Source organism: Rhagoletis pomonella, unplaced genomic scaffold (genome assembly GCF_013731165.1).
Source record: "Rhagoletis pomonella isolate Grant_MI unplaced genomic scaffold, Rhpom_1.0 Rhpom_scaffold_00004, whole genome shotgun sequence".
NCBI classification, from domain to species: domain Eukaryota; kingdom Metazoa; phylum Arthropoda; class Insecta; order Diptera; family Tephritidae; genus Rhagoletis; species Rhagoletis pomonella.
The window spans coordinates 68,158,917-68,171,535 of NW_023458558.1; the positions used below are offsets into that span (position 1 = coordinate 68,158,917).

The window sequence follows — 12,619 nt, forward strand, 5'->3', positions numbered from 1 at the left end:
TTTTGCAATTTGTGCAAGCTTTGCAACTTTTGTTATTGTGGTTTCTGTTAAAGATTGAATTATATTTTAAATGAAAATTATTAAAAATAAATAAATAAACATAATTCGCAAGCAATATCGTTTTGAATTTTGTTGCTAATTAGTTGCACGCATCTGTACATACATATGTGCTCATAGGTAAATATGTACATATGTACTAAGTAGTCCCTTTCAAATCGACAATTCGTGGTCGCGGTGCTGCTGGTGTTCACCACACTGTGACTTTCACAAATGCATTCAAGCATCAACAAAATAAATATGTATGCACGTAAAAATTTATATATAAAATCACCAACAAAATCGACATTAAGAGTGATTTTTCCAATGATTATAGTATACATAAACATTCGATCCGAAAAGCTCGTCACACTATTAACATCCATACTTAGCTGTAAACAGGGCAAATGTTGCAAGTATTGAAATGTTGTGTTTATGTCGATGTTAAAAAGTAATTTGAAGCTAAAATTAAATTAAATAGTGAATTGAGTACCAGAAAATTTTTTAGTACCAATATGAAAAAGATTTCAATTTTTACTACGCATTCAGCAGACCCATAAATAGTACATCGCGCGGTTTGGTCGCCCAATCATCCACTTATTACTCCTATGCATATTCCACGCGAACCCCACGTCCATTAGCTCGCTTACACGGCAACTTACTCGTCCGCCTTTTATCGCATGGGGCAAACAATTTGTGTTTCCTCTGACACCGGAAAAGGGCTTTGTAAACAATACTTTCATTTTTTTATTTGAGTTGAAAAAAAAAACAAAATCCACTTGAGTAGTGTAGTGGAGGATGAACAAATTGATAGGTGGGCTAATACACAAAACAATAGTCGTTTGCCCTTCATTGGCATACAAATAGATATTCGCTTTGATTTTTATATATGTATGTACGTACATATAAGTGTATACATATGTACATCAATGCCAAAGGGCCTAATTAACAATTCTGAAATTTTACGGAAGTAGCAAAACACTATTAAAAGGAATATAGGGAAATTACAAAAAAAATCCTCTTTTTTTTGAATATCTCTTTGAACTTTAACATATACACATCTCACGATATTGTTGGGGTTGGTAACTGCCTATTGCCCGATTGGAATCCATGCGGTAATGCTAACGTCACCTCAATCACATACTTTCAAATCAGCTCCCTGGCTGTCCAGCTCACGTGAGCTTAAGATTTAAATACATTGGGTCTCACTTCAGCTGAAATTTCGGGAATAGATATAGTATAACAACAACGCAAGAATGTTTTGATTTCCACCTTAAAAAACATTAAGCTCGATATTTGGACTCAAAGAATTTCATTTGACGCAACGTGAGAAGACGAACCGAAAATGTGATAGGTTATTATGATAAGTGCGTATTTTATTACAATATGGACGGAAAACGGTTTTCATTCCGACAAACACTGGAAATCGAAAAACTTTGCCAAAAGTCGAAAAAATGGTTTAGACGAAGGACTATTGACCAGGTAGCATCAGCAGATTTGGTTTTTACAAGCTTTTATTTAACTTGCCCAGTATGTATGTATGTATGTGTGTTTGTTAGGGGCAAATCTTGCATTCAATTTTTGACTAACTTCCCGATGGCCTAGAGACAGTTGGCTCAAACCCCGAATACAATACGAAAAATGAGTTAAGCCGATAGGTGGCGCAGGAGTCGCGAAGCTTGCTTTAAAAATATTTGTTTTTACAATTAACTTATCTTTTCAAATTATTTCGGCTCTTAAAGTGTCAAGTATTGATTTTTATTTTTACTCAAAAATTCTATATTGACAAGAAGTATCTTCATGTGAAACATTTTTTCATAACAAGATACGATTGAAAACCGTTTCCATTTTTAATGGAAAATTATTGTTGAAAACAAAAATAGTTTACAAATGGTGGAAGTTATAGCTGCTACTTCGGAAATCACTACATCTCCACAAATTCTGTAAATTTTCACCAAAATTTCAAATACAATTTTCAAGAATCTTCAGAATTTTTGTATGCAGTTTTGCAGCCCATTTGATTCTAATACAATGAAGTGCAAGTTTTATGTTGGTGAAAAATTCCGTTGATTTTTGAGAATTTTTTTAAAGATTCTGATTAAAAAGTTTGAAATTTTGGTGAAACTGGAGACGTCCACCAAAATATTGCGGAAAAATATTAAGATCTAAGCGAGCTGGACCGATTTGAAAATACCTCCAAAAATCGAGTTTTTTATGTATAAAAATAGTTTCTTAAAGATGTTTTTTGAATAAATCCCTTCAAATGACAAAACGGTTTAAGCTTAAAAAATTGACATAAAAATATTAAAAAAAAAACATAAAAAAAAATTTGAATGGAATCGTAATGATGCTTTTTTCAAAGATTGGTATAAGAAAAACTTGAATAACTCAACCTAACCTATTTCGATTTAGACTTATGAGGTATCATTAGAAAAGTCGTTATTTTTTTTTCTTTGCAAACAAACTCATAAATACTGATAAATGCGTAACTTTTAGTTAATAAACTGTTGAAGCGCATGTGCGACAACATACTTATGATTTTTGTATGTATTAAGATACATACTGGTTGATTTTTTCCGAATATTGTAATTTTTATTAGTGCTTACTGATTGGCATACTTACATATCGCTCATTAATAGTGTCATAACTTAGAAAAGCGAAGCGGCTTTAAAGTTTAGAATTTGCATACATATGTATACTCTAGGAATGTTAATCCCGGGACCCCGGGATCCCGGCCTTTTTAAGATACCAAAAATCCCGGGATTCTTGGCAAATAATTCTGGAATTTTCGGGATTTTTAATTTGCGCGATAGTAAATTTTTAACACAAATATAAATATACTTCCGAAACCATGGGCCAAATATAGTAAAATTGCGTTTTAGTTGTTCACTCTGACGTCAGTAAAACAAAAATGATTTTAAAAATTTAGATAAATGTGCTTAGAGAAGAAGCGTGGGTATCAAATTAAAGAGGAAATCCTGTAGAAGTTTTTGGTGCAGAAGCACTAGTAAGTATTAAAATTATAAAATTTTATCCTTGAAATTTCACAATATTTGTTTTTGAAAAAATTATATGTGAAGGACTTATATAGACTAGATAACATCCTCGAATTTAGTCCTTCTAAGTTTACCAGCTTTAAAAATTACCTATTCGTCTTGTGAATCCAAAAAATTCTAATTTTTTTTAATTCTAAAAAAAATTTCCTCTTACATTTGGTACCGATATTTTTGTTTTACATTGCATTGAATTTTTAAAATAATTTTTGGTATTAATCATATCTTTGAAATTACAAAGTCCATTAAAATAAATCCTGACGACAGAGAGAAAAAACAACAACAACACTTTAAATAAAAAAGTAGGTTTCAACCCATTTACTTATTTTATTATTTATTTTATGGTAGGAGAGCTTCTCAAACAATATAGGAGCTATTTTTTTCGACTTAAGTTGTTGAAAAGTAATGGATATCTAAATCCCGGATTGCGATAACGTCATCCCGAAAATCCCGGAATCGGAAAAAGCTGAAAAATTACCATCCCTAGTATACTCCCATAGTAAAAATCAATAAAAATTTTGTTCTAATTAGATACTGGTAATCGATACAGCTATGAAATTTTTTTAATTATGACATTATACATACATGCATATATGTAAGTATGTATGTATGCAGTCAGCCGAAGAGCCCCTAGTAAACCGATGATTCCTTTTTTGGTTCGTAGTTTTCTTATCGTAAACCCGGTACTTTAGAAGATTACACACATTTCATGCATATAATATACATATGTACATACAAATAACAAAGTATTTACTATCGATGGAATTTTTACAACTGTAGAATTTTTCGCTTTACTAGAGTGCAATCAAGAAATAAATTATCATTACTTTTGTTGTAATTATTTTAAATTTTATTTTTGCGGCTTTTCTACTGTAATAAGTATGTATGTATATTCTATATATTCGTATATATAAAAACCAGAGTAAACCCTACTTACATAAGTACCCCACCCAAAAGTCCCAGATTCGTGAGGTACTTGTACGTACCCAGATTTTGTATTTAAAATAACTCACTTGAGTATTTCGAAGTATGTATGTATGTACATATTTATATACTGTTCTTAAGGCGGTTGGCAAGAAACAAATTTAGCAATCTTTTAGACACTATCGGCGATAGGCAGTCGAAACAGAAAATTTAAAGACAGAGTTACTAAAAATATGGGTGAAAGAACATTTAGGCAGGTTTCACTGTATGTGTATATATTAAATGAGAATAATATGTAATTATGCATAATGTTATAGTACCTATACATATGTATGTGTATGTGTATGTGTACGTGTATGTGTAAAATACTACATACACTTTTGACCGTTCGAAACCAAATACATGCATACATACAAATGCATAAATTAATCATTCATGAGCTTAAGTCCAATTAAACAAATTATCTACCCGTGGGTGTCATTAGATCAGCCACTTTACTGACTAACATTGTGGATCGCGGTTTTTAACGTACTTGCTCAATTGCAACAGATGGCAGCCAATGTTAGTTTTCAAGGCAGAGGACCAGTGGTATGAGAAATTAAAAGCAAGTGATTATGATTGTTGAGAGGTGAGATGATTGAACTGATAAATTTGCAGGTTTTAATGTTTTTCGGTTGTTTCAGTTAATCATAACTACAAAGTAAGAAATTAGTAACAATCACAAAAAACATACATTTAAGAGAAATTTTCAACTTGCTATCTGCGGAGTATGGGAATAAAAATTACAAACTATTGTTCATTAGATTTGGCGCATGTACTATGTACATAGATGAACATAGCAAATAGTTACCCAGCCAGCAAACATTTGCAGTCATAAATGAGTCTTTAAGGAGTCCTATTTCGGAGCCTTTAGGCTCATAATGAGCTCCTTTAAGAGTCCGAAATAGGGGATTTTCCCTTCTTCCAAAGGTCGACTTACAGTGACTCAAACAAATGATCACGTGTTGATTTTTTTTAATATTTGTAATATTGTTATTTTTCTATAACTAGCTTTAACCAAAAACATATAAATCACGGTTCCCAACTTTATATAAAATTTCGGACAATTCAACAAATTTTCATCAAATTTGCAACTTTTTAATCTGAATGTTTAGAACATTTTTGGGTATACAGTTTTATAGCCCATAGTGCAAGTTTCAATCGGCTAAAAAACCGGGTAGGTTTCTGAGAATTTTCGTTGGAGACTGCGTTTTTGTTTCTATATAACAAGTGCAGTTTACGAAAACTACGTCTTTGGAGCTCTCAATATAGAACAATACTAGGGGTTGAGAGTATTAAAATTCCGACCTTCATACATATCTTTGTTCGTATGGAACAGTAGCTTATGTCGAAAGGCTGCCTTTAGTATAATGCGGCATTCGTATCATACGATTGCGAATGACTCACTGGCGCCGAGCCGTTGAAGAACTTTTGGCGAATAAACGTGCAGAAATAGTTCCGATACTAGCAAGTCAATATTCTTGTTAAGTCTCATCAAAATATTCCTTGTCGTTTAAAGAATAAAGGAATGGCATTACTACATAATAAGCATAGGCATAATAGGCATAAGCTACGATATGTATACATAAGGGCAGATAAATTTTTTTTATGCATCGTTCCTAGCAGATTCGGATTCTACAAAAAATTCTATGCAAAAAAGTCCATTATACCATAGCTCTGAAGTTAATTTCCAGCCTGCGAAATTTTAAAAGAAGCTATCTTTAATACAAAGTCAATACGGAGATAAATATTTATTTATTAAAAAGTTTCGAATAGTTTTTTATAAAAACTTGTAGTTGACGGTTTTTTGGTACGAAAAATTAATTTTTTATATTTTATAGCGCACCATAAAGTGATATTGTTTGCCACCCATGTTTATTTTTTTTTTTTTAGGAATTTTGAATTAAAATACAGTTCATTCTCTACAGGTGTTCTTACACGATATGTATTTTCAACTGTAAATGTGACTTTTTCAATAAATATTTAATTGCGTATGTCTGTCAAATTCACAGTGTTTATTTAGCTATTTAAAAATACGTTATTTGAAAACGAAGTAAACTAAACACAGATAATTCTATCTGTGTATCAGATGAAAATAGAAATATTTATATTTCGTATGTACGTGCATCTGTTATGTAAAGAACATGGCTGTTGGCATTTCCATATGTAAAAAGTGCAAAAGTTGCATGTGGCAAATACATATCATGTAAGAACACCTTAACAAAACCCATATCAAATTTGTAGAAAAATAAAAAATTAAACGAATTTTCATCCAAATTTCAAACTTTTTTCTGAGAAGCGTTAGAATTTGTTTGGGTATGGCGTTTTATAGCCTATTCAACTTTAGTGTTATATTTATAATCAAAAACTGTAACAATAATTAAATCATGTGTTGAGAGAAACATATTTAGTTAACGAAACTAAATTCTTTTCTTAGTGTATGATAATAAAAAATTAAATATGTATTTACATAAAATAATATTTTGTTATTAAGCATAGAAAATATATAGTCTTGATCATAGAGTGTATTGTCAATCTTCTTACTATTGAATACAGGGTGCCGTTTTCAGAAAATATATTTTAACTTTTTAGTGTGACATGATAGAATAAACTTTTCTGGGGGAACTATGTAGGCATTTTCAAAACTGTTACAGTGATATCTCATTTATAGAAATCTATATATATAAAACAATAGCCGTTTTCGTTGTTCGGAGTTAACTCAAAAACTACTGCATAGATTTCAGTCAAATTTTCAGAGGTTATACCTTGCATATATGGTCCTATTATAGGCTACCAGAAAACTCGCTAGATGGCCCTGGGGTCGAGTTATTTATAAAAGTCGTATTTATGAACCGATTTCGTTCAAATTTAAAACGTGTACTACCTCCATGATGAGAAATACGTATGCGAAAAATATACCCGCTAGGTGGCGCCGGAGTCGAGTTATTTATAAAAATCTTATTTATGAACCAATTTCATTTAAATTCAAAATGTAAGCTACCAGCATGTTGGAAAAGACGTTTACCAAAAATAGACCCACGAGGATTCTCTTGGCCCTCTCTGGTTTACGGACCAATGTTGAAGTTGCAAGATCATAGAAAAATATTACGCACGCTTGGCAGAGATCTCATAGCTGGAAATAAGGATTAGTATTCCATATGGTATTACAGCGCTACTATTCTTGAACTATATGTGAGGAGGATTCTGCTCTTTATTCGTTTCAATTTAAACTAAAAATGTTACTTTACAGACCGCTTTTGCTTTTGAACGCTATTCTTGTATTGGCCAACGCAAAATATCTTATTAGGCGCTGCGAAGCAAGCGGGCATTGGCTAGTTGGACATAAAATAAAGAAGTTATATAAAAAAGAAACAAAATTATGCTGTTTTTACAGGGTGCCGAAAAACCAAATGTTAACACTGCTCAAATACCCTCATAGTGAGTGTTCCAAAGCGCTTGGAACAAATAAATTTTCTTTTATGATACGGTCTAATATATGTATGTATATATATGTACTTATGGATATACAGTGGATTTTATATTTACCTTTACTTCGTTTATGCTAGTGGAAGATAAATAGTTTAAATTTTAGGTTATTGCCACCAAAAGAGTTCATCAGCCTCATATTGTTGTTATTTGTGTTAGTTCAAAAATAGTATCCGCCTGGCTAATGCAGCCCAAAAAAGGCAGCGCATTGCCGCATGGTGTTGTGGCGTTTAAAAGTTACACATAGTTTTCGGTTTTTTTTTTTTTTTTTGAATATATCACTTGTCAATTACACACTAACACACGTACAATTGAAAAAGTTTTAAATTAATTAAAGTGAAAACTAATTCAAAAAGAGCAAAAAGTAAATGCACAAATATTTCGGCATTTTAATTTTTTTATCTGCCATTCTTTTACACAGATAAACATAATTGCACATACTAGTACATTGTAACAGTGTATGTTTATGTACAAGCTTTCAATTACATTTGCATTGACGAGTTCAAATTGCAAAATAAGCATGTTCTTGCAGCCAATATTTTATTGCAGTGAAAATTCGCTAAATCCACTCTGCCCGGCATCAATTCAGTTCAATCTGATACCGAATTTCTCACTAGATATACATACAGAAGTATTTTTTCGCGCACTTTTAATTTTAGCATGCTGCTTTCATTTTTCGCTTTGCTCGACGCTAAAACAAAAATTTAATTCTATGTAAAAGCTCACAATCTTAAGCATCTTATGCTTGCACGCAACGCCAACGAGAAAATAAAAAACAAACACATTCATTAAATTACCCACGAAGAATATCTGTTTAAATAAACTTTTCGTATGATGTATGTATACCCTACACAGCAATTCGTACTAAATGTGGACTAGAAAAAAAGGGATTCGATTGATTATTTAACTAAGCTGCGTTTTGGTTTTTATTTCAATTGATACCTCAATAATAATAATAATAATAACAATAATATTTTGGCGTTTTTACTTTCGCTGTGCTGTTATAACACAAATGGAGGGACCTACAATTTTACGCCGCCTCGAATGGCAAATTGTTTTATGGGAAGCTTTTCGAAGGAAAAAATACACTCGGAGGTTTACCTGCCGAACTACTGAAATACTCCGATAATTTTGGTTGTATATAGAGTCGGTTGTTGTAAAGCTCAAGCAACGACAGACTCCTGAAACGTGCTATTTCGACGTGGTCGGACCAAAGGAATAGGGGTGTTAGTTAAATTGGTTTAAAGAGGCAAGTGAAGATGTCGGAGAAAGTCCTGATAGGTAGAAGCTAACTCTGCTGCAGTATCCACATATTTGTTGTGCCAGATCGGCAATATAGCCACGGTGTCCATGTTGTCCAACGCTACCAATTGCTGTGTATCGGGTATTAGCGCTTTGCTAAGCACTTTTTAGCCATCTAATTTTTTTTGATTGTTTCTATACATTCTTTTTTTTGCATAGCAGCGCGAAGAAAATAAGCATCGAACATTTCGAAGAATCGTTTTAAAATATAAAAACGAAAATAAACTCTTTTTAAACTCCCAACTAACTGTTAAGGAAATTCAATATCTAAGTTTAGGGTTATTTAAACCGTTTTTCTTATAAAGGATTTGTGATGCGGGATTGAGAAATTAACTCCAACATGATCAGAGGTTTCCTCTCTTACATTGTACATACCGTTACTCCTTTTCCTGCGTATTTCGCTATTATATTTTGCCTTTTTTATAGGTTTTTAGGTCCTAAAAATCCGTTCCCGGCGACAGCGTCAGCGAGGTAAATCCAAAAAATAAAATAAAAATAAAAATAAAAATAAAAATAAAAATAAAAATCTTTTAAAGATTTTGAAATTATGATGACAATTGCTTTAGAATTGCTGAACTTCTGTGAATAATTCAATATTTTAATGAATGAATTAGGTCCTAAAAATCCGTTCGCGGCGACAGCGTGAGCGAGGTAAATCCAAAAAATAAAATAAAAATAAAAATCTTTTTTAAGATTTTGAAATTATGATGACAATTGCTTTAGAATTGCTGAACTTCTGTGAATTCTGTACAAAGTTTGAATTATACACAAGTTGTAACTTATCCTTCTCTGAGATGTTTTTTAATGGTTTTCTATATTTAATTCTAAATTTTAAAGCGGTTTTACAGCTGTACAACTTTTTTACGTTTAATCACTCCAGTCTAGTGTTAACTGCAAGCAAGTATTTTTTTTTTTTTAATTCGTTTCATACTACCACCCTTATCGGGTTGCGTAATCGATTTATCCGCTCTCACATTCCTTTGATTGCAAAATTCTACATTGACTTAACGATTGCTTATTATCTATCACTTTGCGATTTTTAACAGTCACTTCAATTGTAATTTGCGTTTTCATTGGTTATCTTTAATTACATAATCTAAGAATTTTACTTTTTTTTTCACTGTTATCACACGTTATCCTTTGCGCTATGTATGTATGTTTGATTTGTCACACAATTTTTAACTCAAAATTTGTATATGAAATTTTTGGCTTTTATTTCAGCAAAAAAAATTATGTATACTACTTATAATTTAAATAGTTTCACTTATCCGCACTAAAGTTAACGAAAATTTTCAAAACTTAATCGACCGCAACTGCCAGTAAAACTGAGAATTTGCAGCTTGTGAAAGCGCCATCAAGGCAAAAACCATGGCAAGACAAGAGCCCAACGCGAACACAAGTGCAACGAAGTTCGAAACAATCAGTTGGATTGCAAACGCGGAGGCCAATTAAAAGTGAATTGATTTCCCCTGTACTGTAGGTGCATCGATAAATACTCAAAATAAATTAAAAAGAAACTAAATACATACATATGTATATACATAAAAAGGCAAATAAAATCGCTCGCTGTGTACCTACACATGGTAAGACATTAAAAATAAATTGCCATGTGTATAATAGCACATTTTCAGCATGTAATAGATGTACAAAGGTATGTACATAAGTAAATGCCTGTCAGTAAGCACAGAAGTATAGATGTACATAGATATGCAAATTTAGCTGCGTGCAACAGACTGGCAGATAGTAGAATATGTACATACAAACCTACATACATATGTATGTATATAATGCGTACATATTTAGCTGCTGATCGTTTAACGGATTTAAATGTATTTTCGTGGGAAAAAAGTGAGTTGTTGGCCTCATATGTATGTTGCACAGACTCCCAGCGAGATGGATTGTAGTACAAATGCTTCGCATGCGTATGTATGTATCATCAATAGCCCTGCAGTGAAAAATCAAACGTTCTAGTCAATCAATTGGTAGAAAGCGACTGGTTGATTAACTGGTATGAGCTGATGCAGAGACGTAGCAGTTCAAAAATTTCGAATTTTAGTTTCCGGATTGTCCAAGCTAAAGCTGAAACGTAATTAATTGGTCTTCTTGTGAATGTTGAAGATTTAGAGTATTTCATAAGTTATTGTGAAATATTTATATTTTAAAAATTTATCAATTTAAATTGGCTTTCAAAATATTTATTTCTAAAATTACAATTAAATATTAGAAAAAATTTAAAAAATTGTTTTATTTGTACAAAAACTTGACCTAATATATGCAATTTAAACTACTAATTTGTAAGCAAAAAATACAACCGGTTTCAATGCTCAAATAAAAAATGTGGAGTGCCGTTAATTTCTTCATGGTCCAATCATCGGAACCAAATTACTGTCGGACTACAATTGAGTAACCACCATTTCGATAAAAAAAAAACGAATTATTTAAAACGGTTCACGTAGTCCCAACCCTGCAGGAAGTGACATTAGCTTATACCTAACCTTAGGCTGTTTACGCAAACACTAGTGCTAACAATTAGCTGCATGTTTTCTTCGAAAAAGGACATAAAATATCAATAAAAAAACATTACCAAAATTTTTACTTTTTCGATTTTTTACATTTTTAGTTATTGAAGTTATTGTATATTTGTTTATTTGTTTACATATTCTGCTGTCGGTGGTGATATATTTGAACTAAGTCAGACATAACATCAAAATGATAATATAAGATTTCGATCTTCATTTTATTTGTCCAGAATTCTAAAAAGTATTTGTGAAGTGCAGATAAAAATTGTATTCAAAGTAATTTTTGTATGACGATATTGTAAAGAAAACAAACTCCCGATTACGTTTGCATGACTCCTGCATGCATTTACAACTCACTATAAGTTTTTTTTGGCATAGGTAATTAAAAGTGATTTATTTAACAATTAATAATTTTTCACTGGATGGAAGGTATCCGGTAGCGCTGTAGACTGTCCTGTTCTTGCAGAGCGAGCCAAATAATTTCTCTAACTGGCAACGCATAGGCAACTGGTATGACGCTACTAGCGTTTCTACTACATAATTGGTACTGGTGCAAAACTTGAATACTTATATTTCGTTAGACATCTTTTTGTTAAAAATTTGTATGAACCAGTTGCTATTATGAAAGAACGAAAGACGTCCAACTAGTTGTTCTTGTGTTCTAGTTCACATCTCGTAAATTTTCCTGTTGGGAACATGCAGATTTACATATATATTTAAATACATACTTATTTGTGAGCTATTGTTCAATTCACAGTAATTAAACAAATATCAGCTTTTACTAACTAATGACCCAATAAACTTTGAACTTCGCTAGCTGCGAAAGCCTTTCACACAATTATGGGGATTCCCAAGATGTCATAGGGCCGTTTTCTCAAGTAGGTTTTAAAACTTATCTACCCTTCAACACAAATTTTGTTCTCGAAAAATGTGTTTGAAGTGCAGAAAAAATTTAAAAACCAATTGAAAAAACGCCGCTTAATGTCTTAAAGTCGTTAAATTTTTCAACATAAAAACTATTAAAATGCTAAAAGGATTAAACTGAATTTATGTATATATAGTGACCGTCAAAAATAACTATTCCCTGGCCATTTGACGATTTCATTAATTTATATTTTCCACAACACATTTTTTTATTTTTATTTTTTTTATTAATTTCATACAGGGCTCGGGAAAGTGCAAGAAATTTTCAATTTTTCAATTCGATTTCTTAGAAAAATTGGGAATGCCTTTTTGTAGCCCATTAAATTTTAGTTTAAA

The 12,619-nt window shown here is 31.7% G+C and overlaps 1 protein-coding gene across 1 annotated transcript in view; it reads right to left on the reverse strand.

Annotated features, from left to right (window-relative positions):
* Positions 1–12,619, reverse strand: part of LOC118738032 (F-actin-monooxygenase Mical) — a gene marked incomplete in the record, with an annotated part of 215,264 nt that overhangs the window by 163,831 nt on the left and 38,814 nt on the right.